Raw genomic sequence first — 25,911 nt, 5'->3', positions numbered from 1 at the left:
CCACTGGGAAGTCAGACTAGTGGGTGTCATGCAGAAAGACAGCCTTAAACCTTAATTCTCTGCTCTTTCTTCCTAAGAGTTTTAAGCTGGGTAGGAGTCTGTTACTAGTTTCCCACCTCTAAAGTGAAGAACTTAACTCCCAAGGCCTCACACTGCCAGTGAATCACAAGCAGACTGATGCTGCATTCCCCTTTTTTCTTCTCTGTTTGAAGGAAGGACTAGAACTTAGGTCACACCATCTTGGATAGCTCCCTGGGTTCCTGGATGAAGCTCTAGAATTCTTCTAATACTTAAAGTCCTGTGAAATGCTTGGATCTTAGTTGTGTAAAATATTGTGGCCATTCCAAAGACATGCAAGACAAACAACTTCCGGTTTCTTGGATCTCTCAGCACACAACCTGGATTAGAATCACCAGATCATAAAAAACAGAGATTCCCATTTACCCTTAGTCTCTGGCTTTCTGAACTGGTGGCCCTTCCTTGCACCTACAGTATCCCTTCCTAGCACCTACCTCCAGAATCTTATTTCATCTTAAGTTATTCAGATGCTTAGTCACCACCAGGTGGCAATAAACATGAAATGTATTCAGGACATACAACTGCCTAATAAGTAATTCAGAGGTGCTCTTAGGCCTGGACCTTGGGGTGCAAGTCCAAGGCTCCGGCCTCCCTGCTACCCCGGAGTGCCCCAACAGTGTGCCTGGGCAAGTGCTGGGAATCTTCTCCCCGTGCAGCCACTGGCACAGGCTCTACAATGCCTCCCTTCCCCAAGACTCTTTCCCTGCTGCTGCTCCTCCACCCACCGATCAGTTCTTCAGCAGGTGGGTAAGGCTAGCATGGGATGAAGGCTGCCCAGCAGCAGAGGGCTAAACTTGGGATTCAGGGGTCCACTGTTGGCTGCCCCCAGACTTGTGCAAGCTCTCTGCTCTGCCTCCCCTGCCATTGCATGTTCTGTTCCTGCCTCATCATGGGAGCCATCCAGAAGGCAGATGCATGGGGTTATATGAGACTTCTATGGGTTATTCCCCCCTTTGTGTATTTCCAAGATGGCTGTTAGCCCAAGAAGTGCATTGATATTCAGCACAGATGCAGGGCAGGATGGGAGGGCTGTATATATTTAATCTGAAACAGATTGGTCAATCGATGTCTTTAAAAAATGGGGGGGGGGTTAAACTTCAAAACAGTCTAAAATAAAATTACAAAAACTTCTGGAACTGAAGGCCCTCCCCCCCACACCATCATTCCACCCCCATGTGGAATAATCTGCCCCTTGCCTTCATAAAGAGGGTAAAGCACCCCACTTTTCTGCCCAACCCTTTAGATCTCCTGGAATGGCATGGCCTAAGGCTTTGATATTGGGAACAGATTTAAGGCAGGATGAAGGGTGCTGTATATTTAACCTGAAGCAGATTGGTTTATCCATTGATTTTTAATAATTTTTGAATGTTTTTTAAACAGGGGAAATTGTGCACTCAAGAATGCTGTATGAAACCATGGGGTGTGTGTTCGCATACGCAGAGGATGCTTATTTTGCAAGCATTCCCCTGTAAGCCCACTAGGTCCATGCTCCAAAATTACCTAGCGGCACCTCTGAGGTAACTTTAAGCTATTTTTGTCCAAGTCTGTACTATCCCTGCCTAATCCAGCCTGGTGAGGTTCCTTGTTTGGGTTGGATACCTCCTTTAAGGCTGACATCCTGATGAAATTTATTTGACGTCTCATTGAAATTAAAAGGAAATGTTAGTCATACCAATGGGACTTAATTTCTATGGAACTTCCTTCTCTAAATTTAGTCAGGATGTCAGCTTGGGACTCTTGGAAATAACTACTAATGCTGAAGGAACCTTTAGAACTACTTTACCCAGGGTTCCGATGGTGACTGGGATGTTGCTGCAGCAGTGTTGTGCTGCATAAAGCAGTATACCATGTTCTCTCACCAAGAGTCCAAAACTTTTTTTTAACAAATGGAAGTGGGTGGGAACTTAAAAGGGTGCAGGCTGTCGACCTAAAAATAAACATACATTTCTCTCCTTGCCACCTTAGTTGTTCTCCCTCTCTCCATTGCTCCTCCACCTTCCATTGCTCCTTCCTCTCCCTCTCCCCCAACCAGGAGGCCCAGGGGTGGAGCGAGGCCAGCGGCGGCCTGGGTCCAGCCTGCCGCGGCGGCCCCCTATCCCCACCTCCTGCATCTGATGGCAGATGCTAAGCCACACCCCTGCATCTGACATCAGACACAGGGGGAGTAGGTTTGCTTGCAAACAGGACTGCATGGCTCCATTTGCAGATAAAATCCCTGGCCACTGCGGCGTTCACAATGCGACCGGATCAGCTCTCCCTGCCTAAATGGGAGAGCCTTTTAAGCAGGGAGAGCTGCTCTGGCCGCACTGCAGATGAGGCACTGGCCAGTGATTTTGCCTGAGAACGGGGCTGCGCAGTCCCGTTTGCAAACAAAGTTAGGCCCCCTGTGTCTGACATCATACGCAGGGGGTGTGGCTGGAGCGTGAGGCACGGCCTCTGAGGGGCAGCATCCCAGGTTCTTCAATCCCTTTTGCTCAGTGATTGCTCCGCCCCTGATGAGGCCAGCAAGGCAGGCTTGGAGGGGGCAGCAGAGGTTCCTGAGTGTTTCCGAGCAGGAGCAGAGGCAAGAGGCACACGAGCTGCTGTTTGTGTCCAGGCCACACTCTCTCTCCCTCCCAACCACCTGCCAGACCAGCAGCCAGTGAGGCTGGCTGGGGTGGGAGAGCAGTGGTGGAGGCCACACTTGATTTCTTTTTAAAGTGGTGCTCTTCGCCCTTTCAAGCACCCGGCATCAGCCTCTGTGAACCGGAGGAGGCTCATGCGGCATTCTGCAGAGAGGCTGCCCTTCCTCAACCACACAGTGCCTCTCTGGCAGCTGGCCTGGAAGGTGGTTGGGGGAGAAAGACAGTGGGCCCTGGACGTGAGTGTTGGCTGAAGAGCTTTGCACCCAGCAGGGGGCAGAGGAGGGCCATGCCAACCAGCAGCGTGGTCTCCCGCAGCCCTAAATCCCCACGGAGAGCATTTCCCCAGTCCTTGTGAGGGGCAGCCTCTCTCTTTTGCTGGTAGTCTGTCATTACAGAAGCTTAGACTGTGATCTGAGAAACCAAAGTCTGCTACACTGATAACATTTGATTAATCAGTCATCCATCTGAAGTATTCGTCTCTCTGTAGTCTTTTATGTTTTACAGGAAGAACACCACCTGAGATCCAATGTCCTTCACTTTCCTTCCCAGAGCACTGTAATCAGATGTGATGTTTCATAACCATGTCAACCAATATAATTTGTTCCCACATGGAAGACAAAAACGGGGAAATTAACTGTGGGCTTTATAAGTCTTGGCAACCTGTCTGTCACATTCACAAGAGCTAACAGGTGCAGTCAGCACATAATCACCTCTGTATCTCACAGCAGGATTGTCATGAAGTACCACCATTGGTCTCCTCTGCTTCCTGCAGGTGGTAGTTGATTCACCTTTGTCCTTAAAGGGTTGAGCGTCTTCCTTCTCACATAATGTATCCTATTATAGCTGTAATCCATCAGGATATTCAGAGCCATTTTAGTTGGAAAGACACTGAAAGTGACTTCTTCATTCTAGTGGTTCAGAATGCCTTCTGATTCTCCTGATCCTGACCATCGCTTTATTCCATATGGTTTCCTCCCCCTTATGGATGCTGTGTCCCTCCATAACTGTTCCTCCTTCACAGTTTTCTTCTGCTGTTGTCCTTGCTACAATGTCTTGGTGCCTTCTCAAGAACTCCTCATCCTCTCGAATGTGGCAAAGAGTGGAAGAGCTGACTGTTGCTTCTAATGTTGTACAGCTGACTATTAGAAATCATTAGAAATCTTCTCATGCTGAAGAGTTGACTGTTCTGAATTACGTTTTACAGGTATGTTGGCATCACAAATAATTTAAACCAAGATCAGTCAGTGCTCTAATACCGAATGGAGTATTAAGAAATCGTGCCAAGTGACATAGAAATCCTGTTAGAGAACTCAGAAAGGGAGATTTCTTTATCTCCCCCAACTACAGCAGAAGTGCACAGGTAAGGGAGCACTGCTAATTAATATTGTCTAGAGACATGGAGTTAAAGTTCAAAATCAAGTAGTTTATTTAGGAAATCTATCAGGCATAGAGATTGAGACCTATATGCCTTATTATCCTCTACATACAGGAAGAGGGGAAGGGAGAAGTCGGAAGTCTCTCTCTCCAGGTGAGAGAATGAAACCTGAGACTATCATCCCAACAAAGGGGAATCAAAGTAGAGAAAGCATGGTCAGAGGGGGAATGCCCTTACTGCCCCAGTGCCCCTAGTGGTCAATAGGGTTGCTGGTGCTAAGAGTCATGCCATCAGGAGCTGCATCTCCAACACTTCCAAGATCTGCAGAATACAATAACCCATCCAAACATTATCCTCCTATATACAATCTGTCCCTCTTAACTGCCTTCCTGTTTCCTCCTCACAATTTCTCAGTTGAAAACCCCTGGAAGCACTTTGTACTATACATGGATGTTGGCACTGTGTAACTCAGCTTCTTCTGCTTTTCTAGCTTCCATACAGGAACAGACTGAAGTATTGGCACTAATTCCATGATGGAATGAATGAAACACAATACTAGGGATGTGCGAAATGTTTCGGATACAAAACGTTTTGTACCCAAAACAGCCTGTTTCGGGTGTTTTGTAGACAAAACAAAACACCCATTTTCCAGATCCAAAAGTTTTGTATACAAAACAAAACGTCCCTGTTTTGGCTACAAAATGTTTTTTTGTTTCGGACCTCCATTTTGTGGTGATCTCTGAGTCAGTCTCCATTTTGTGTTTGACATCTCTCTGAATTTCCCACCCTTCCAGCCTTCTGATCGGTGACCTAAAGCATGGGCTGACCTGCTGACAATTCCCTCCTTGTTCCCCATTGGCTCTTTTGCTTCTTGCCACTCTTTACTGACCCCACATTGGCCAGGGGAAGGGTTGCTAACCCATGGGGTGCTGGGTTCTGTTGTTTCTGTGGTTTTCTGAGTGTAGATTCTCTGGTAGCATATGAGAGTGGATTCTTGTTTTTCATTGAAAATCTCATATACTACCAGAGAATCTACAATGAACACCTCAGAAACACAAAACCCAGTACCCCAAGGGCTTGTGGGTATGGAGGTGGTTGGCACCCTATGTGCACTACACAACCCCTCGCTCTGGGAAACCCCAGTGCCCCCCAAGTGGAATTATGGGGCTGCTGAGACCTCCATTATTCCCTATGGGAGAAATCTTAAAAGACACGTAAACGTCAACAATTCACAAAAGATCAGCCCTTTGCCCAATGGAGAGGAGAACTGGTCTTGTGGTTGAGCATGACTTGTCCCCATAGCTAAGCAGGATCTGCCCTGGTTGCATATGAATGGGAGACTTGATGTGTGAGCACTGCAAGATATTCCCCTCAGGGGATGAAGCCGCTCTGGGAAGAGCAGAAGGTTTCAAGTTCCCTCCCTGGCTTCTCCAAGATAGGGCTGAGAGAGATTCCTGCCTGCAACCTTGGAGAAGCCACTGCCAGTCTGTGAAGACAATACTGAGCTAGATAGACCAATGGTCTGATTCAATATATGGCAGTTTCCTATGTTTCTAATTCTTTTGAGATAATTCTGGAAGTTTCCTTGCCCCCATTGGGCACTACCACCCACCACACTCCACTCTGGGTCATCCCTTTCCCCTTGATTTGGAGCGATACATTTGCTGGAATCCCCATTATTCCCTATGGGAAAATTCTTAAAGATGTGTAAACTTAAAAAATTCACAAAAATCAGCCCTTTGCCTAATTCCTTTGAAATTTGGGTGGTAGCTTCCACCCATTGGACACTACCACCACCACCCACTCTTTATGCCCTGGGACCCTTTTTAAAAATCCAAATCGATTCAGATTCGGAAAATTCGGCTACAAAACAAAACAGGGCTGATTCGGATTCAGAAAATTTGGGTACAAAACAAAATGGGGGTGTTTCGATTCGGATACAAATCAAAACAAGAAAATTCCAAAATGCACACTCTTACACAATACATATGTGGATAACAGCTGATTCCCTTAGAAGAATGTTTTGCATGCATTCAAGTGTGTAAAATTTGAGGACCTTGACAATTTCCTTTTTATATATGGAATAATAAAACTAATTGACTGAAGGGTGATATAATGATAGGGTTTCCCCTCACATTAATTTGTCCTTGTACAAGCAGAATAAATTAACTGCAGTTCTTTTACAACATTACAAAAGCTATGTTCTAGTTAGACTACATTAGTGTTTTGGCAAGTAGATAACTCTGCCTAGCCTTGTTTCAAGCTAACTCCCACCTGTTTCAAAACTAAGTGATGTTCAACAATGGCCTTGGAGAATGATGATAAGTCAAGTAAATCATAGCCTATTCCAGGAGTTTATAATAGCTGCCAGCAAGCTGACTGACAACCTGGCACAATGGAGAAGCCAAATATAACCGTGAATCAATAAGGAAAGTGGGGAAACAAAGTGAATTCATAAGCCCCTGAGGCTATAAGGAAATAAAGTGTTATTTGGTATTGATAGAAGAGTGTTTATGATGCTGAAATAAGTGACATGATGGACCATACCCCCAAAGCTGCTTTTAGTATCCGTAATACAACCACCACATTTAACAGTGAAGCTAGTTTTCTCTATTGTTCTAGAGATAGATTAACCAATTCTAAGTAATGAGTGGTAATGAGCACCCACCATCTCAGGCTTCAAATAAGCTCCACTCATTCCAGCAGCTTCTCTTTGGGGACCTTTTTTGGCCATGGAGAATGGGCTGTCATTTGCAGCCTGAGATAATGAACTCTTGCAAGCTTCACATAGCCTAAAGGAGTCCCCATTGGATTCCATGGGGTTGGCTGCCATTTCTAGCTGGACATTGCAAACGTTTGAGGTAGGGTGTGAGGCCCATTCTAAAGTAAAATGCTACAAGTGGTGTGTCCACTTGAATTTAGATTGCTTCACCAATGGAAGTATTGGTGCTTCTATTGTTGAACTCCCCTACTTTAAATACTCATCCTATCCCAAGAAAAAACCCACTTTTTCCCCTTCAGTGAGCCACAATCAAGATACAATAATAATAAGTCAGGAATAGCTCGCATAACTGAAGTTAGTCCAGGCTAATCTCTGACATATTCACCTAATGGCGCAGTGGGGAAGTAACTTGCCTAGAGAGCAAGAGGTTGCCTGTTCGAATCCTCACTGGTATGTTTCCCAGAGTATGGGAAAAACCTATATCGGGCAGCAGCGATATAGGAAGATGCTGAAAGGTATCATCTCACATTGTGTGGGAGATGACAATGTGAAACCACTCCTGTATTCTACCAAAGAAAATAAATTGCTCTGTGGTCACCAGGAGTCGACACCGATTCGACAACACAATTTTACCTATAATCTCTGATATAAACTCTCAAATTATTTAAAGGCAAACCACCGCTTCCTAACCAGGGGCGTAACAAGGCTGGAGTGGGCCCAGAGACAAAATTTTAAAATGGGCCCCTCGCTGATACACACACACACACACTTCACATGTGACTTGCCTCTGGGGGGCCCCTCGAGGTGTGGGGGCCCACAGGCAGCCACCTCCCCCTGCCTAATAGTAGTTATGCCCCTGTTCCTAACAATATGTGGACAATTGTTTTTGTAGTTTTATTATCATTTTTATTGTGTAACTCTGTGGAAAGTGCAAAGTTTAAAAATGGTATACAGATTCACAAAATAAATAAAAATGCTGACCTACACTATTGCTATTGACCTGCTTTAGAAGGTTTTATGCTGTAAAAATTATGAGATAATGTATGTGAAAGCCCACTAATCCCCCAGGTTGATGGCTTTGGAGTTTTTCCAGTTCTGTCACTGAACCTAGATGTCTAAAGCCAGGGATGCTTTCTACCAGCTCGCTCTGATATTCTTATAAAGCATTCAGATCTGGGCCTAGCAGCATTCATTCATGCCTTTGTAACTTCAAGGCTAAACAACTGTAATGTGCTCTACACTGGCTGCCCTGGATGACTATTCAGAAGCTCCAGCTTCTAGAGAATGACATTGGCTCTACTGTTTTATTGCCTGTGGCATATCTGCAGAATACTTTCATGTCAATTCTCTGCCTCCATTCCCCTCTATTTAATAAAGGCAAGCTCTTTGTAAAAGCAGCAGGATAGGAAAGGCAATGCCTAGTTTGGAGGAATGAAGTTTTGATTGATCTTCTGTTTATTCATAATATAGCATCATTGTTCACTAACTGTTATTACAAAACTGTCATGCAGATATAATCCCTCCCACCCCTGCGGTCCCGGGAATAATGTTATAAATGCAAACAATGGTATGGGCTGTAAGTCTAGGTCTTATTCTCCGTTTGTGCCAGTCTATGCTCAGGCTCTTGGTTGGTTTGGCAATGAGCTTGTAAACAGAGACCTTTTTTTACTGCTAGGTAATCTTCCTTGATGTACTGCTGAAACGACAAAGCTGTAAAGGGACTTGTCTGAGATTCATGAGTTAGTCTTGGTTCCTCAGATGGAATTTGTGCTGCATACTTTCAGCCCTCTTGATTGTAATAGACAAACACATTTTAGTTTATTTGTTCATTATCAATATCAGCAGTGCAATAACCTGGTTTCTACACATTTCCTCAAATGATGTATTTACCACATCCATTATGTGCTCTCCCCCATCCATAATTCAAGAAGAGATGAAGTTGTTAAAATGTGTCTTTAATTAGCATGTGTTCGCTTGTAATCAGTATAGTTGTACATCACCCTTAACCTTCTCTGCATGTTGCTATGGAATTTTTTTTTTTTTAAAAAAATTTGGCCCATCCAGGGCAATGAATAACGTAACTGCAGATCGCCTTACAAAATATAAAATAGAGTGTATTCTGGCGGCATTGACTTAGCATAATGCTATTGATTTTTGGTGCAGTTATTAAACGGGCAGAATATCCCGGGGGAAAGGAAGGAGTGAGCATGTAAGGAAATGACATATCTAGGAGGGGTGAGAGAAGCAGGATCACCTCAATTCCAGGGCTACCTCAGACCAATTTGACTTGATACTGTGAGGGGTCAGTCAACTTCACTTTGGGCCAATATGAAAGAGTTGCTTCAAATAAGACCAAAGCTTTGTCTCTGTCACATCACTTCACACCTTTTCCATTCCCAGCTTACCAGGCACAGACAGGAGAAGAAAGGCTGAGTCCTTTATTTTGCTTATGATGAAGGAGCAGCAGCTGTTGTGGTTTCACTTCCAAAATAACTCTCAATAGAGCTTTCTAAAATTCTTTTTCCTGCAATCCTGGGAAAGGTGCAGGAAAGCTTGGGAACTATAGTATTTGCAGGACTATAGTTCCCTGATTTTTTTTTATAGTACCCTGAAAAAAAAACTTCAGTTCTCAGGTTACATGTGCGTTTCCCAAGACTACAGGGGGAAAGGAAAAGAAATCCTCTTCTAGGAATAATTTTAAAAGTGAAGCTGTGGCAGCCACCGCTTCCTTACCCCCAGGAGCAAAATCAAGGATAAGCGGTCTATCTCTTCCTGCCCATGATCAGTAAGCAAAGGGGTTGGATGCAGTGGCAAGGCATGGGGAGGAGAGAGGGGTTGAATCAGGGCCAAATTGAAGCGGGTTAAAATGAGGCATGATTAGATTGATTATACCCAAGCCAGAAGATACTTCAGTTTGGGTTGAATACAGTTGTTGACGTTTTGCACAGCCCTAAAAGGGCTCTGTGGGCACTAGGAGTCAAAATCGACTTGACAACACACTTTACCTTTAATGCCTAAGAGATTGGTCTCTCAGGTGAGCCCTGAGGACCAAGGGAAATGTTTGTTAAAAACAAGCTCGGTTAGCATTAATTCATGTTTCTAATTTGACTTCAGTGTGGCAAAGTACATAATTTGGAAATTAAGGTATAAAAATCTGTCAGACAGTTCCACCATAGCTTTTACATGCACATAAAAGGACATTTTTTGCAATGTACTTTTCAGTGTGCCATCCTAAACATGTGCTAAGGGTTACATAGTGGTTCAGGGCCCTGGCATCCCTGAATAACATATTTTAGGTTCAAATGCTTACTTAATTTAATAAACTGTTTAATCTGACTTTTGCTTCCCTCCCACCATTACTCCTGGATCACGGAGATCATCCTTTCAGTTGTAGTTTAACAAAATCAATGGTGTTAATTGCAATTCAGATGGGAGTCTTCATTTGGCAGTCTAGATAGCAAAGGAAGATCATCCTTTTAAATTCAAAATTGATGCTTTTCATAAGCAGGGTGGGGATTGTTGTCTGAATAAGAAAGGGTTAACTGGGAGAATATTGTAATTCAGATATATCATTTTAAAAGATGCTATTCTTGCCTAGAATTAGTGCAAGGATTTCTGTGAGCCGCACCAAAGTATTTAACCTGGAAGTGATCCCACTACTTCACCAAAACAATTTAGAAGCACCAGGGCCATTGTACAAGCCAGTTTGGACAGCATGGGGTTGTTCTCCTCACCCCTCCCAACTAGTCTCCCTGGTCAGGAGGCTAGTCACTGTTGAATCAGCAACAGTGCTGTTGGGGAGAGGAGGAAGGGTTTTTCTCCCTATGCCTGGAAACAGCAGCAGTACTGTCATGGAGACCCAAGAGCCTTTCCCCTACCTTTCCTTTTGTCATTGTTATCAGAACTACCCCAGAGTGCTGGCTAGACACTCCAAGTATGCTTTTGGCTTAAAGTAGGAGAATTAGCTTGGCTTGAGGAACAGTTTGATTCCAGTATTAATTTAAGCAAGTCTTGGTGTTCTGGAAAAGATGAGGAGGCAGGAGTACAGTTTAAGAGCTTTTTAAAGGATAAAATGGGGGTACAGAGGGTACAGAAGGTAAGGGTTAGCCACCTAATGGCTCAGCAGGGAAATGCTTGACTATCAAGCAAGAGATTGCCAGTTTGAATCCTGCTGGTACCTATATCGGGCAGCAGTGATATAGGAAGATGCTGAAAGGCATAGTCTCATACTGTGCAGCAAGAGGCAATGGTAAACCCCTCCTGTATTCTACCAAAGACAACCACAGGGCTCAGTGGTCACCAGGAGTTGAAACTGATTCGAAGCCTGGTTAGAGGTTTCCCTTGAAAAGTGCCTGAGAAGTGAAAAGGGAGGCATAGAAGGGAGCAAAGAGGCGAGCAGACTTAGGAGTGCAAGAGGTTAGTTTTACCTATCCTTCCTGGGTAAAGATGGTGTGTTCATTGCATGTTGGTCTCCTCATGAGCAGGAAAGCACAAAGCAGAAGGGAAAGCATGAGGAGTGAAAGGCTGCAACTCGCATGTGCAGTTCCAATATGCTGGGATGTGTGATGAGCATAAGCTGAGAACCTTTGCTGGTGTGGCCAGGTCAGATGTATTCCAAAATGTGTCCTGGAGCAAAGGTCAAGTCATTCCTGCTTCCTTTAGCATAAGGAATTCCTTGCAAAACAAAGATGTCCATCACTAGCTGGACTGAGTCACTTTGAGTGGCTTTTGCTCCACCAGAGGCAGATGTGCTACATTTAGTGAATGGGGCTGAGCTCGGTTGCATATCTCAAGATCAGGATGTCTTCATGTGTAAAAGAATACAAATTGCTAGTTTCTATGGGTCACTTCTCCACTAAATACTTGCCAGACAATTTGTTATTCATAAGAAATTGGGAAATGTACCTTATCTTTGCTACTCCTAGAAGCAGTGTTTCAAACCATTGTCTGACTAGGTGAGGACATTCCTCCCTGGTTGGTTTATTTCTTTGAAATAGAGTCTACTTACAGGCTGAGGCCTCCCTTTAAGAGAAAGGGGTGGGGTGGGGGTGTCAGTCAGATTTCAGTCAGATTTCATGTTTGCAATGTGCATAGCGGGGACATGTGTGTCGGCCACTTGTGTGGTGATGCTGAATGGGGCAGCAAGGAGGAATGCTGCAGCCCCTTGCCAGCACTTTTTGGGAGACCGCCAGTCGGGGAAAAGTGGTGGGGTAGGGGCTGACAGGTAGGCAGCACCTTCCCTGTCATTTAGAGCAACCCCCACCCTCCAAACCATTTTGAACTCTGGTCAATGGAACCGGTTCGGCATTCCAGAAAAGGAGCACCGAACCAGTTCCGTGCACATCCCTACTGCACACCATTTGGCGCAGGACAATGTGTGCCTGCATGTGCCTGTTCATGCACCATAGAGAGGCTAGGGTCCAGCATGCCATTGGGGGCCCAGTGCAGGGCTTTGCTCCAGAGCTCATTGCAACCTGGTACTAACCTTGGTACTAACCTACTAAATGGAAGAGGTATTTAAGATCTCACCGCTTTTCTGTATCCCATTAGCCCCCTTTTATGAGTGCCTTCTTAGCAATACTGTCTGTATGCCATATGTGGTCAGTTGGTGAAAGTGTATAGAGGGCTATGCTAGGTAGCCTTTTTGCAACTTTTAAGATTTTTCAGACTTTTTCATTTGAGATGGCTTTGGGAGACTGGGAGGAAGGCAATAGAGGGTTGGGAAATTTCATTGTCATGTCTTCATCTGTCTAATGAGGTTTTAATTGTGTTTTAATAGAATTCTCATGGGATATTTCATGTTTAAAACTTGTAGTTGCTGCTTCTTAGGCACAGAATGGTGCAGTAATTTTAATAAATTAAGAAAGAACTGATGCCATGTGATGCCATATTTTCTTATACTGATCTGCTTCTCGGCTCAAGAGGGTAATTTTTTGTCTGTGTCATTACAATTTTGGCAAATCCGTACTAAGGCTGAGTCAGAGGATATTCTCACTGTTGGGATGACAGTTAAATCCTTGCAAGGAAGATCTGAAATATTCATTTTGTCTGCCTATCAATGAGTATTTGAACTTTTAGCATTTGAATCCCAGTATTTGAATACTGATATTTAAACGTCAGCTACGAGAGTGTTTGATTTTGACTATGACTCAAGAACATACTTAAGTAGTGTGTTCCATAATAAATAAAATCTGCCTGCTAAACTGATTTTGTGCTCTGTGCCAGTGGTTGGAGTGAAGCTGGTGTCCATCGTTGAATAGGGATGTGCACAAAACGGATTTTGTGTTTTGTTTCGCGTACAAAACAAAATGCAGATGGCTGAAATGTTTTGTTGAAACAGTGGTCAAACTGGTTGTTTCTACAAAACAAAACTTGAAACATTTAGAAGGTTTCAGCTACAGGGAACAATGGGGAAATGTGAAACATTCAATTGTTCCCCATGGGTAGCTCCTAGGGTCACCAAAGAGAGTGGGGTTGTAGGGCATGATGGGTGCTACGTGCCACCTGCAAAAGAAATGGGCAAGCAGGCATTTTAAAACACATTGTTAACCTGTCCCCAAAACCCACATAGGACCCTGTACCCCCAAGCTCTCAAACTAGTGGTTGCCTTGTAGGGATGTGCATAAAACCGGTTCTCCCAGTTCGGTTCGGGTCCGGACCGGGTCTGGGCCGGACCGGGGAGGTTCGGTTCTGGTTTTGCCGGACCACCCCCCCGGTCCGGTTCGGTTTCAAACCGGTTCGGATCCGAACCGAACCGGTTCGGATCACAAAAAGTGGCTGGTTTTGAAGGGGACATTGTGTTCTACCTGCCACCCAAATTTCAAGTCGATTGGACCTTCCTCTGATTTTTTACAAAAATTTTTTTAAAAATTAATTCTTGCCCATAACTCACAATGTGGAGCCCTTAGGGGCAAAAAAGCTGGGGTGGGTGGTAGCCACCCATGGGTGTCCTCCACCCCAAAAATCCCAAGGCAATTGGTGGCTCCTAGTATTATTGGTGAATTTCTGAAGAAAATTTTTTTTCCATTGCCTAGAATGGGGGTTTGGGGCTGCCCCAGACCCGCCTCTTTGGGGTGGCAGCACCCCCAAAGTGGGTCCGGGGCCATGGCAAAAATGCCCTCAGTCCCTCCCTGCAATCCCCGTAGAGATAGGAGTGATGGTTCTGTTGTTTTTCTGAGGTGTTCTGAGTGTAGATTCTATGATAGCTAATGAGATTTCCAATGAGACACCATGAATCCACTCTCATTTGCTATCACAGAATCCACACTCACTCAGAACACCTCAGAAAAACAACAGAACCATCACTCCTATCTCTACGGGGATTGCTGGGAGGGACTGAGGGCATTTTTGCCATGGCCCCGGACCCACTTTGGCGGTGCTGCCACCCCACAGAGGCGGGTCTGGGGCAGCCCCGAACCCCCATTCTAGCCAATGGAAAAAAAAATTTTCTTCAGAAATTCACCAATAATACTAGGAGCAACCCAACAATTGCCACCCCATCTTTTTGGCCCCTCTCTCTGGGCGCCCTAACACGTAACACCTAGTCAGTCCATCTTAATGCCAACCTACTACCACCACTCCTATCCAAGCAAGTAAGAGGAGGACACTCAGAGAGACAACACCCACTCTCTGATCTAACAAAAAGGCCACTGCTGTGCTGCCTGCCAGCACAGCAGCAGCAGTGGAGCAGCACACTAAGCACAAGAGCAGCACACACAGAGAAGAAGCAGGAGGCGGAGCAGCAGAGCAGCAGACCTGCCGCTCTGCATGATGGGTGACGTGATGCCCAAAGAAACCACCGCCTCACTCAGTGCCTGCCACTGACTAGGCCCGACAGACAGAAGCCAACCAACCTGCTCTGCTCTGCTCTGATGCTCCCCATGGATGATGCACACACACCCTACATCTGCATCCCAATGACCAGACCAGACCAGACCAAGTGCGCAGAGTCAGCACAGGCCAGCAGCCACCAGCCCAGAAACAACAACAGCTACTACTGCTACCACCACAACCAGTGTTGCCGCTACAATAACATTCCCAGTCCAGTCACGCGCGCCACAGCCTGAGCCTAGCACACAGCCAACAGCTGCTGCCAGCCAGTGCCTGGCAAGCCCAGCCAACATGAGGAGGAGAGAGCTAACAAGTAGACGGCGCACGCACATCACCAACCCATCACGACGGCGCAACTGCAAGGGGAGAGGGCACAATTACAGGCAGGAGGAGGAGGAGGAGGCAAGGCAATCCTAGCACAGATTTGAAAGTTTAAAATCCACCAGGACATCTTCTAGAATCTAGACTTCTGTTTTTTCTACCACCAGCTGTAGTGTCTAGTTAGTCAGTGTGCTGTGCAGCTGAGCTGAGCTGAGCTGCATGTGAGGAAGGGTGATTGTAGCTAGTTCTTTAGTTTCAGCAGACTGAGCATTGAGCATGGGCAGTGGCCTTGGGAAGCAACACAATTACACGACACTCACCTGCTGCTGCTGGTTCTAGAAGTTGCCTCTTCTCGTCTTTTCACCTCTTCGTGTGTGTGTGTGTGTGTGTGTGCAGTGAGTGCATGCCTTTTGCCTTGCTGGAAAGAAATGCTTCTCTGGTCCACCACCACATATCTGCTCAAGGACACAGAGGCCCAAGGCAGAGGTGGTGGTGGCACCAGTGTGAGTGCATGTGTGCTGGTGGTGTTTGCCACCACAGGTGTTTTGTGTGTGTATGTGTGCGCTGCTAGCTAGGAGGGGGGAGGGAGGCAGGGAGGGAGGCAGGGAGGCAGGGGGGAGGAAAGGGGAGGGGGAGAGGGATGTAGAGGGGATTGAAGGGGGGAGGGTCCGGCTCAGAGTTGGTCAGCCACATATTTGTGCACACACGTGCTCACGTGTGTGCTTCGGTGGGAGAGACCAGACTCTCATCATCTGCCAGACCGGGGTTGGGGGCAGGTGAGGCGGTGGTGGGCTGGAAGGGAGGGAGGATGGAAGGTGGTGAAGAGGAAGGGGAGAGGATGAGAGGGGAAGGATGGAGGGAGGCATGGGGGGGAGGAAAAAAAACATGTAGACAGACACACACCACACTACACACAGAAAGCATCCACACACAGAGACAGTGCTAGGCATCCATTCACACAGACAGACAGACAGACAGACACACAACAGGAAGAGACAGACTGAGCCTGCACCACACACACACACACAGACCCAATTCCCCCCCTGCACAGTTATCAATCAATATGTTGTGTTGGCAGCCAGTTCATTGCTATTCTGATGGTTTTGGGTTTTTTGCCATCAGCCAACATCAACAGTGACCACAATCAAGATGAACATAAGATGATAATAATTCATTCGTTTCATTTCAAAAAATCACCCAATCATTTTCTCCATGTAAACCAAGCCCCCCACACATGATTTCTGGTGACATTTTCAATAAAATCAATTCATTTGGCATTCATCATTTTGTTCTCCCTTTGTCACCTTTTTTTCTTTCTTTTGCATAATTTTGAGGCTTGATTTTGACATGGGGTTTTTAAAGAAAAAATTATTTACATGTTTATTTACTAGTATTTACATATCTACACTGCATTTTTGAACGTATACCCGCCGCTGCCGCTAAGTCTAGTACTCCGTGGGCTGTGCTACTTTGGGGGGGTGTGCCGTGCCCACGCCAGGTCCCCAAATGCTGACAGGTGGATAGATAAAGGGCCTGTGCTGGTCAGCATTGGGTTTCTTTTTAGGTGGGCGTGGGCATTGTAAACATCTGGCCAGTCGCAGCACTACAACTACTACTACAACTGCATCTCTGTGTGGGCACACTACACGCTGTGACTGGCTGGCACGGCTCAGCATCTGTCACGTCAGCTCAGCTAGAGGTGGAAGGGGGGAGGGTAGGGATAAGCAGAGGTCGAGCCAGGCAGGTGACCAACCATGGGGCAACCCACGGTAATCACTCGCCCGTCTCAAACTGCAGCTTGGGGTAGCCCAACAGGGGGAGGTTCACCTTAAGGAAGACCAGCTGCTCCACCAGACCAGGGTCCAAGCGGGAGCGAGAGGGTGTCACCACGTCCCCGGCACGTGAAAACACCCGCTCGCTCTGGACACTGGTTGGGGGGCAGGAGAGGAGGCGCACAGCCACCACCGCCAGGTCCGGCCGGACTTGGCGGCGGCTCGCCCAGAACTGTGCGCAGTCCACGCCGTCTCCCTCCACAGGCTCCTCCAAGTACTGCGCAACGCATTGCTCAGCACTGGAGGGGGGCCTGGCAGGTCGAGCCTCCCGCATACCAGGCATGGCGCCATAGCAGAACCGCTGAAACCACTGGGTGGATCTCGAGTCGGTAGCAAATGGCTGCTGCGATGGCGCCGCCTGGGATGCCGCGCTGCTGGACTGGGAAGAGGGAGGGGAAGGGGAAGCTGACGCCGGCTGGCCGCCCATGCTGCTGCTGGGTGCGGGTTGGGCCGCGAGGGCTGCCCCCGCACCACTACCAACACCCTGGTCTCTGCGGGCCCTAGCGGCCTCCTCCTCCCTAACCTTCTCGACCAGGATGCCCTTCCACCTGGGCAAGTCGTCGGCACTCACGGCATTGCCCTTGAGGGCTGGGTGACAGAGACAAGCGAGGACATACTCCTCCCTGTCTCCCAGCACATCAACGAGCCGCTTGTCAACCCCAGACCTCAGCCTCCCAGCCAGAGCACGACCCTCTGGCGTGGTCAGAGAGATATGGAGTCCACCCATCAGCTTCTCGAGACCAACAGCTGTGGGCAGCGCCTGGCTCAAGGGAGTGGTGTCGCCACACAAGCCCTTCGTGGCAAGCTGGAAGGGCTCGAGTGCTGACACCGCCTCGGACATCTGCTTCCACTCTGCGTTCGAGAAGTCGCAGACATCCAAGGACTCGTCCCTCGCCAGGGCGATAAGGGCTCTCTCCTGCTCCAACAGGCGCTGGAACAGGAGGAAGGTGGAGTTCCACTGCGTCTCCACATCCGTAGGGATGAGATGGCGAGGAAGGCCAAGGTCATCCTGCTTCTGGCGAAGCAGTCTCCTGGACTTCTCGCTGCGGTGGAAGTGGGCGGCCAGCTTGCGGGACTTATCCACAAGCGTGGCCGTGGCAGCAACAGCAGCTGCGATGGGGCGTGCCCCCTTTTCCTGGGACGCCTTCAGCTCCTTAAGGCCAAGGGCGTCCCTGACGGTCAGATGGAGCGTGTGTGCCATACACCGTATGTTCACACAGTCCATGACTGTCTCGACAGCGGCGGTAACGTTGGCTCCATTGTCGGTGACAATGAAGCCGCGGGAGAGGTGTGGACACCTGCCAATCCACTCCTCTATCTGGCGGTCGAGTACGGCCGCCACCTCCTCCGCGGTGTGCCTCGTGTCCATCGTCTCCACGTGCAGGACGGCCCACCTGTGCCGTAGTGCAGCGAGAGCCGCGCCGGACCCGGAAGCATCGCCCGCGGAGGTCCCCTCACTCTCCGGTCCCCACCAGTGGGCAGTGAGGGCCAGGAAAGAAGCGTGCATCCCACTGACACTGGTCCAGAGGTCAGTCGTGAAATGCACGCTTGTCCCGGCCGGAGCTGCACGCAGCTCGGCCGACACGAGCTCCCTGCACCGGCGGTACAGGGAGGGGACCACGTTCCGGCTGAACGTCGTCCTTGAGGGGATGACGTATTCGGGAGCCAGGTATTGGAGAATACGGCGGAAGCTGTTGTTCTCGACCACCTGAAACAGCTGGTCATCGGTGGAAATCATCTCCCCTATGAGGCGGGTGAGGTGATGATGGTCCACGCGAACAATACGCTGGCTGCCCGAGGACTGCGTCCACCGCTGGACAGGCAGTGTAGCCTGCCTGCTGGCTGGCACACTGCCGCTGCCCGCCCTAGTGGCAGATGCACAAGGCGCACTAGCGCTGCCAGCCTGTCCCCTGAGACCTGGGTGGTGACGCTCTAGGTGTCTCCACAAAGGCGTTGTACCCAGGTGCGCAGGGTCCCTTCCACGGCTGACAAGCATCCTGCAGTGGACACAGCGGGCGTGGAATGGGTCATCTTGAGGGACCTCAAAATGCACCCATGCACCACTGCCCTTGGCCTCCTGCGCCCTGGGCGCCGTCCTAGGCCGTTTCTCGCAGGGTGGCTGCAGTCCTGGGGGGGGGGCGGCCGCCGCTGCCTGCCCACTGCTGCTACCCAACCCGCCCCTTCCGCCCTCCACAGCGGAGGAAGGGCCCGGCTGGACTGGCATCGGAGAGGCAGGCCTCTCCTCCACCACCTCGCCAGACCGCTCCCCACCAGAGTGTCGGGCTTCACGAGGGGGGGCCCCACTGAGCGGCGAAAGGATAGGGGGAAGGGGCCCCAGAGGGAGGGAGAACCTGGCTGCATCGCTGCCAGCCGCACGGTCCTCACCGCCCTCTACCTGCTCTTCCAACTCCACAGTCTCCTCCACCTCAACAACTGGCGGTAGCTCAGCAGCACCTGGTGCCGCCGGCGAGGAGGGACCCGCCACAGCCCTAACAGTGCCTCTGCCTCTGCCGCGATTGGTGGCAGCAGGCGTGGGGAACTGAATCCTGCGCACCAAAGATGGGGCCGGAGCAAAGAATTCTCCAATGGGGAGAACTGGGGTGTCCTCAGGCTCCCCGCGTCCTCTCCCTCCCCGTGCCGCAGGCGCACCCCACACCTGGCCTCTCCCACCTCTGCCTGCCAGCCTTGAGCGAGCCCTGCCCGCCACACGGCGCTCAGACATGCTGCTAGGTCAGAAGGAGGGAGACTTTAGGAGGAAGGCCAGACAGGGTCAGAAAAATAATTTGGAGGGGCTTAGGGGCCAAAAAAAAGGCAGCTGATTTGGAGGCGGCGGGGGGGAAGTTTGTTTTCAAAAAAGGAAGCCAATTGGGGGGAAAGGAAGACTTTTTGATATGGGGGGGGGGAAGCCAATCGAAGTGAGGGGGAGGGTGTCCTTTTTGAATTTGGGAGTCAACCACCAAGCCAATTGGGGAGATGGGTCTGGGAGGGTTTTTTTTTAGAAAAATAGGGGGTTAAAGGGTGGAACCCCGGTGTGGGAGGGTGGCACGGGCAGTTGGGTGGAGTAGTTGTGGTGTGGGTGGCAAGTTTTTAGCTTTTTTGGGGGGGGAGAGTGGATGGGGGGAGGGCACAGCACCTACCGGGGGTGGGGGAGGGATGCAGTCAACGCTTGGGAACCTGCAGATCAAAGGAGGAAACCCTTATTTAGTGAACTGGAACACAAAGTGTGGGTTCTGGGGGGTGGTTCTCAAGTAATGCTCCTGTGGGGGGAGCATCAAACTCAATGCAGCCTATTTAGTGACTCTAAATTGCACACAACCAAAACCAGAACCCAGTCACACCAACACAGAGGTTGAACCCACCCACTCTGTGACTCTGCCTGCCCAATGCCATGGCAAGCAAGCAGCAGCAAACACTTGATGGCAGCCTCATGGATTGAACATCATGATCATCATCATACGTGTGTATTGGCCCAGCATGTAGTGGCAGCATCAGAGCCCAGCCAGGACCCCACTCAGACTGCCCCAGAGGCAAGGAAGCACTCTGGCATGGCATGGGCCCAGCATGTAGTGGCAGCATCAGAGCCCAGCCAGGACCCCACTCAGACTGCCCCAGAGGCAAGGAAGCACTCTGGCATGGCATGGGCCCAGCATGTAGTGGCAGCATCGCATCAGAACCCTGGACCCCACTCAGACTGCCCCAGAGGCAAGGAAGCACTCTGGAAGGCACCTGTTCAAAAACCACCTGCAAGACGCATGCAATGCTACGCAACACACAGCAGCAATTTCTTTATTGGGCATGGGCATGAAGACACAAGTTTTACAACAGTACATCTCCTCTCCAAGGTTCCCTCCCTCCTCCCCACACCCAAATGCATTTCAGAATAGGGGTGTCCCTATTTAAAACCGCCAGCTAGGGAGAGAAAGGGGCAACAAAAGGTGCACAATCGCACACGCACTAACCCCTCTTCTTCCGGTCCTTCTCCTGCCGCTCACTGCTGGTCACGGATTCGCCGCCGCCAGCCAGCCACCCTGGGCTGAGACACAGCAGGGCGGCCGCACGAGGCACACAGGCAACCGGGGTAGTTCAACAACGATGGAGGGGCAGAAGTGAGGAGACAACACTATTTGTGTCGCTCAACTCACCCCCAAGCAGAGACAAAATCAACCAAAAACTATAAAAAGAAAAAAAAACCGATGGCAGCCGCCAGGTGGGTAGGCTACTGTGTGCGGCTGCAGCTGTGGGAGAGGAGGTGGAAAGTGAAGGGGAGCAGAGAGAGAAAAGACTAAGAGAGAGAGAAAAGAGAGGGGGGGCAGGGACAAAGAGAAAGAGAGGAGAGAGAGAGAAAAGAAAGAGAGATGATAGAGAGAAAGAGGAGAGAGGAGAAGCGCAGCGCAGCAGGGAGGGGGGATTCAGGTGTGGGGGGTGGACACAGCAGTAGCAGCGGTCCAAAGAGGTGGGGGGAGCAGAGAGGGTGTGTGTGGTTGGGGGCTAGTGTGTGGCAGGGGGCCTGGGGTAAGTGGAGAGAGTCGGGGGCAAGGAGAAAAAGAGGTGGGGTGGGGGGAGCAGAGAGGGTGTGTGTGGTTGGGGCTAGTGTGTGGCAGGGGGCCTGGGGTAAGTGGAGAGAGTCAGGGGCAAGGAGGAAAAGAGGTGGGGTGGGGGGAGCAGAGAGGGTGTGTGTGGTTGGGGCTAGTGTGTGGCAGGGGGCCTGGGGTGAGTGGAGAGAGTCGGGGGCAAGGAGAAAAAGAGGTGGGGTGGGGGGAGCAGAGAGGGTGTGTGTGGTTGGGGGCTAGTGTGTGGCAGGGGGCCTGGGGTAAGTGGAGAGAGTCGGGGGCAAGGAGGAAAAGAGGTGGGGTGGGGGGAGCAGAGAGGGTGTGTGTGGTTGGGGGCTAGTGTGTGGCAGGGGGCCTGGGGTAAGTGGAGAGAGTCGGGGGCAAGGAGAAAAAGAGGTGGGGTGGGGGGAGCAGAGAGGGTGTGTGTGGTTGGGGCTAGTGTGTTGTAGGGGGCCTGGGGTAAGTGGAGAGAGTCGGGGGCAAGGAGGAAAAGAGGTGGGGTGGGGGGAGCAGAGAGGGTGTGTGTGGTTGGGGCTAGTGTGTGGCAGGGGGCCTGGGGTAAGTGGAGAGAGTCGGGGGCAAGGAGAAAAAGAGGTGGGGTGGGGGGAGCAGAGGGTGTGTGTGGTTGGGGCTAGTGTGTGGCAGGGGGCCTGGGGTAAGTGGAGAGAGTCGGGGGCAAGGAGAAAAAGAGGTGGGGTGGGGGGAGCAGAGAGGGTGTGTGTGGTTGGGGCTAGTGTGTGGCAGGGGGCCTGGGGTAAGTGGAGAGAGTCAGGGGCAAGGAGGAAAAGAGGTGGGGTGGGGGGAGCAGAGGGTGTGTGTGGTTGGGGGCTAGTGTGTGGCAGGGGGCCTGGGGTGAGTGGAGAGAGTCAGGGGCAAGGAGAAAAAGAGGTGGGGTGGGGGGAGCAGAGAGGGTGTGTGTGGTTGGGGGCTAGTGTGTGGCAGAGGGGTGTTGGGGGGAAGGGGAGGGGGCAACAACAAACAGCAAAGGAGAAACTGGAACAACTCGGGCAGCAGCAGCGATTAGGCTGGATGGGGTGGTTGGGGGAGGAGCTGGGCCTGGGCTAGGGTCTGGGAGGAGGGAGGGTGGGGGGGGGCAGGCAGGGGGGGGAGGAGGAGGAGGAGGGTAGCAAAATATATAAAGCAATATATATCAAGAGAACACAAGCCAGAAGTTTAAAAAAAAAATGAAAAGAAAGACTATAACCAGCAGAAAAAACTTGGGGGTGTGGGTGTGGGGAGGGGGAACCAAACACAGACTCTGAGGGGGGCCACTAAGTGAACAGAGACAATGAAACCACAATTGCTACAAATTAATAATAGCAAATGAATAAGTGGAACCAAGCAAAGAAAACTGGACTCTGTTTGGCAGCAGCAAACTTGGGAGAAGGCTGGATGGGGTGGGGTTGGGGTGGGGTGTGGTTGGACTTGGAGGGGCAAGTTTGGAGCAGGGAACCAAAACTGATTATATGGGACAACAAGAAACAACAACAGAATCCTCTGGGGGTGGGGGGGAGGGATTCAGGGAACCAACTCGCAGGGCAGCAGCAGTCAGCAGAAACAAACAAAATGGTACAATTTAAGCAAAACCAGCAAGCAATATATAAATGAAACCAATGGAATGCAATGTGAAAATCAAAAAGTTGGACAAAAACAAGGCAGGACAAAGAGCAATAATAAATGGAAGAAGATTTAAAGCAATGAGGATGCAGTGGGTGGGAGTGGGGGAGGGGGAGGGTAGGCCCAAAGGATGAAAAGGGAAAGGGGGGGAGGGGGGGAGAAAAGCAGACAGACAAGGAACAGGGAAAATTGGGGGAAATTAAGAAGAAAGTAAAGTGAAGTAACACACAGTATACAGACAAGAGACAGACAGAGAGAGGAGACACACAGAGAGTCACAAAGGGCAGGTGGACAAAGGATTAGACAGAGCATACACAGAGAGACACAGGACACAGTCAGGACTCACAGAGACACCAGAGCAGCCAGCAAAGGGCAAGCAGGTCTCAGAGATGATCCCACAACTGCAGCCAAGAGAAGTTTCCAGAGAAGAGGCTTGGGTTTATATAGGTTTGAAATTCCCTCCTTTGGGAGCCCCCACCTTTGCACTCCCCCCACGGCCAACAGGGTGCCAGCTCTCAACAGTGCAACAGCCAAGCAGCCTACCAGACCAAAGGACTCATTCTGGCCAATCAAGGATCAATAGCGCAGCCAATACAATGCCTGGAAATAGCATCACAAAATGGATGCAAGGAGGAGCAAAAGTTTCGGGAAGGAGACACAAAATGGAGGACACACTTGGAACTTTAAAGAGACACTCCAGAGACTCAATTTCATTCCCGAACCGGTTCGGGAAACCCGAGCCGGTTCGGTACCGAACCGGCTCGAATTCGGTCCGGCTCAGTCCCCGGAAGGGCCCGATTCGGTCCGGGATCGAGCCGCCAGATCCGGACCGGTTCGGACGAACCGGTCCGGATCCGAACCGAACCGCACATCCCTATTGCCTTGGGCCCTGCACACAGCCCAACTCTCAATTCTGCTGAATGCGTGGGGCTTGATGATGTGCATGGATAATCTTACGCAAAGTATAAGAGAGCCCCTGCTTGGGATCAAATGATGGAGTGAGTAGGGGCAAACCTATGAGACAGCAGAAGGTAAGGGAGAGTTCTGCATGGCTCTTATGAGAATTCACACAAATCTCTTTTCCGCATATAAGCTGGAGAACCTAGTTCTTCGCCTTGATGTAACAGGATGGAAGACTGACAGCTTGAATGAGCTTTTGATTTTTCATGATGCTCATCTGACAGGTCAGTTGTAAACACAAAAAGAACCTTCTTTTCCTATGATCTTTCACTTCATTCTAAGATTTCTCAGTATGCAGTGCACATGCCACAAAAAAACCCTAGCTGTAGACAATTATCCCACATTCATAGTTACAAATAACAAATGCTAATAAATGGTGAAAATCCATCTCCACCAGAAAAGAAATGTGTATTATTTTACCACAGTTATTTTAAATATCCCAAGAGTAATCTCAATAGACAAACCTCCTCCAGGGAACAATTCTATTTATTTGTTTTTACTCTGGGGATTATCTTTCATGTGTGTCTGTGTTTTTATGCTTTGATCCAGCACCCCACCTGCCTTTGTGTGCAGCAGCCCATAAAAGGTGTTTTACAACAATTGTACTCAGGTGCATTTTTAAGATGATCATTTGGGTTAAATGCCCTATTCCATATGCATGAAAACTGGCAGGGGAGCTACCTAGGGTGGGCAATCGGCTTCCAGGAAAAGAACCTGCATGATCATTCCTTGTATCACAAAGAACCTTTACAAGGTCTCTGATTTTCAGTCTCTTTCCCTGTGGAATTTGTGTAAAGGCTGTGAATCTCTGCACATGTGGAATTCCTACACACTCTATTGTAGAAACTGTAATCTTGATATTTTAACTTCTTAACTTTTCTAGAATACTCCTAACTAACTTTTAATCCTTTGAAAATGGGCCTGCAGAAGGTTCTGGAGTTAACAGTGAGAGGTATCTGTGACCTTCAAGGTTAAACATGAACTTGGCCTTCAGTCATGTTCCCCACCCACTTTTTTCAGTCTTTCTTCACTTTTCTTAATCATTCTTTAGCCCTCAAATGATGTAAATAGTTTCTCTATTCTGCTAACCCTGCTAACAAATTAGACATGCAATGTGAATGATTTTATGCAAAATTATTTGGTTTGAATGATATATAGCTGCAAAACCTGTGCACTAGGAAAGTTCTATTGAACCGCATGGGACTTGCTTCTGAACAAGCATATATAGGATTGCTCTGCACATCTTAATGCAGAATTTTAGCTGTTGTCAAAGGCTTTAGGCCTAACACAAAATTCACATTATTGTGTTGCTATCAACATCATTGCTCAAACTAGAATATCATAGAATTTCAATTAAGTGCTCCAGGAGGCTAAAACATTAAATGTCAAGCTGGCACAATACCATCACAAAATCACCAACGTTTTTCAGGTTCACACAAAAAGAAATTGGGAGTGTACATGCTGCAGGAATCTAGGAGTTAATGGTTACTGGACATTGTTGACGTTCAAGGATTTTTCAGTTACACGAATAGAATTTAAGGCAGAAGATACAAAGCATGCAAAATTGGTTTTGAGTAAATCACTGTGATGGCTTTCACACTATAGATATCACTTTTAGCTTCTGGAAAAGCAAATAAACTGTGGATTTCCAATATTGCCCCCCCCCCATCCAATTTGTTTAGTTAGCAATTTAGCTATCTTTCATTTTAATAATATTTGAGTAGTTTTTCTCTTTAATGACATAAATGAGAAACAAGGAGAATACAGATGAAATATGGCTCTGAATTCTTGTCTGGCTCAGATTTCAATCCAAACCTGGGAAGAAATTGTCCCTTCCACTCCCACCTACCTACTTATTTAGTTGCAGCTGGGGCAATGGTTGTGGTTGGAAGGAAGGTTTCTTTCCCTTCTTCCTCATCTTCCATACCATATCATTAGCTCCCTCCCTTTCCCTCTCCTCTTCATTCCTTCTCCTGCTTCTCCTTTTTCTCCTATCCCCCCG

The 25,911-nt window shown here is 48.9% G+C and overlaps 1 long non-coding RNA gene across 1 annotated transcript in view; it reads left to right on the top strand.

Annotated features, from left to right (window-relative positions):
* Positions 1 to 1,459: 1,459 nt before the first annotated feature.
* The window catches only part of LOC128346410 (uncharacterized), a 36,475-nt gene continuing 12,023 nt past the window's right edge, over positions 1,460 to 25,911 (top strand). Inside the window, exons 1-2 of the long non-coding RNA XR_008316947.1 lie at positions 1,460 to 1,595; positions 3,907 to 4,062. This is a non-coding gene — a long non-coding RNA (uncharacterized LOC128346410). The remainder of the gene's footprint in view (positions 1,596 to 3,906; positions 4,063 to 25,911) is intronic.

This window comes from Hemicordylus capensis, chromosome 2 (genome assembly GCF_027244095.1).
Source record: "Hemicordylus capensis ecotype Gifberg chromosome 2, rHemCap1.1.pri, whole genome shotgun sequence".
Classification (NCBI taxonomy): Eukaryota; Metazoa; Chordata; class Lepidosauria; order Squamata; family Cordylidae; genus Hemicordylus; species Hemicordylus capensis.
Note: the sequence above shows the minus strand (reverse complement) of the source record. Positions and strands in the feature narration are given on the sequence as shown.